Consider the following 2,333-nt stretch of genomic DNA (forward strand, 5'->3'; position numbering starts at 1 on the left):
AGTGGATCTCCTGATTGCTGTGGATTACTTTTTTTTCGTGTCATTGGATTACGGCAAAATACGGATATTTTTTCTTAACGTGTCTTAACATTTTATGGTGTGACTGCGATTGTTTTTTTGCGTTTGGAGAGGCATCTCAACAGACTGGAGGTCCAACACTGATTGTTCACGGTTACATTTTAGTTGAGTTTAAGTGTCGGGGCAGTTTGCCACCGTCTGTCTATTGCGTTCCAAGACAGCCGTGCCGCGATTGGATTTCATAAGGGCGAGTTGTTAAATTGTTACAATGTAATTTAAAATCTTCTTTAAAAATAAACATATGTTTATTTAGCATGTTTGTTTTGTCCATATGTGCTCGTGCTGTGTTCCCCAAGTGGTAGGCCAGGTCTCAGCTTCTACAATTTTATTTTTTTTTTGCCCCCCCGGCTTGAATGTCAAACTCCGCTTATGGCTAACGATTGTGTCATAACCACGCGACTTACTGTCGCATAGTAGAGGAATTACCGTATAGTACAGGAGAAGCTTGCAGGCAGTTTCGACTTATATTAGCTGTTTAAGTTTAATTACTAATGTTAACTAGCATTTTAGTTAGCAATAATTAGCCTGTGTCCATGTTATCTCCTTACATATATCTACGCTCTCCGTCTCTGCAAGATTGAGAATGATTGAGATTTCTCTTGGCACAGCTACCAGAAGACTTACAACTTTCAGACAGGTTGCTCACGTCACATTTACGTCATCAAGCTCAGTTGGAGGCTGCACAGTAACGCTCAGCTATCACCGAAAAAGTGCTTCTAATATACTTCACTGGTCTCCGTAGAAAAAAACGGCATCACTTTGTCCACTTCTTTAACTGTCTATGATTGTATCACAAGACACAATAAGATAATTGATCAAATTGTTTGATCCTGAAGGAGTGGAGCTCAGGCGAGCACGGCACTCCAAAGATGTAACCCATATCTATGGTGTTGCCTACATGGCAGCTGGCATGGCGGACAGTTGCTCTAATGTGATTAAGTGATAAAGGAATTTATTCTCGTCATTTCAACTTTAATCTCGACATTTCGACATTATTCTCGAAATAGTAGTTCTTTATTTTCGTCATGTTTATTTTATTCTAGACATTTCGACTTCATTTTCGAAATGGTATTTTGACTTTATTCTCGAAATGCTAAATAAATAAAAAAAAGCTTGCTCCTTAATTTTTTTCCCCCTTGATGTGGCCCTAATGCTCCGTCGTACCATTACTGCACATATTATGACGACTATTATGATGTGTTGTACAACGGGCAGTGTGCAATTTTGTTGGCTAGTGGCAGTCTCTGACATTAGCATGTCAATGCGGAGTGATGCAACAGTCTGTGTACTTTATGTAGGTGTGTATGTATGTACTATGTTGTGTTAAATTCTTTAAACAGCAGATATTGTTTGTATGTCCAAGACAAATTTCCTTTGGGATGATAAAAAATCAACTATCAAATAAAAAGTTGCCATCAAGTTGCATTATGGGAATTGTAGGATCCAGTATTTTAAAGCTTGAGCCATGTCAGGGACTAAAGGGGGATTCTCTTTAAAAATTAATTCAAGTCTTTAAATAGCTTGTTTTGTTCCAACCAAGAGTCCACAATATATTCCATTTTACAATCATATGAAAGAGAAATGCACAAAGTTATAGCATTTGAAAAATTGGAATCTGGAAGATGAAGCCTACCCATTTTGGTGATCCTTTGACTTTTCGCTCGCTGGCCACCACAAGGTCGACATTTGTGGTTCTGAGCGAAACGTCACGACTATTGGATGAATTATAATGAAATTTGGTACACACATTTGCGTTCCAAAAACATCATTTAGCGCCACCATTCTATCAAAATTGTAATTTGTTTATGAAAGAATACCTTTAGCCTCAGCTTAAATTTGTGCTAATTGGCAATTGTAGCATGTGAACTTGATAAACTAAGATGGACATGGTCAAATAACCTGCTAAACCCTCATGCATGTTAGCATTGCTATTGTGAGCATGTAAGCTCAGAGAGCAGCTAGCACAGCTGTAGACTTTTAGTCTTGTTAATCGTCTATTAATCACTGCAGTTCTGGTCAGAAATCCTCACAATCCTCCTGAGAACTATTAAAAACGTAAAAGCTCAGATCTGTACAGATTTTGTGGCCACAGTTGCTTTGTAATCAACGGAAAACATCTCAGTTGCCGCCATACGTCTCAAGGCTTTGGACTTTCAATGAGAAACAAAACATTTGGTTTCAATGAAGACACAATCTTGTATCATATTCTTTCACTTACATGTGACGCCATTGACATATTCAGAGCAAAAAAGGCG

Source organism: Sander vitreus, chromosome 6, assembly GCF_031162955.1.
Source record: "Sander vitreus isolate 19-12246 chromosome 6, sanVit1, whole genome shotgun sequence".
In the NCBI taxonomy this organism is placed as follows: Eukaryota; Metazoa; Chordata; class Actinopteri; order Perciformes; family Percidae; genus Sander; species Sander vitreus.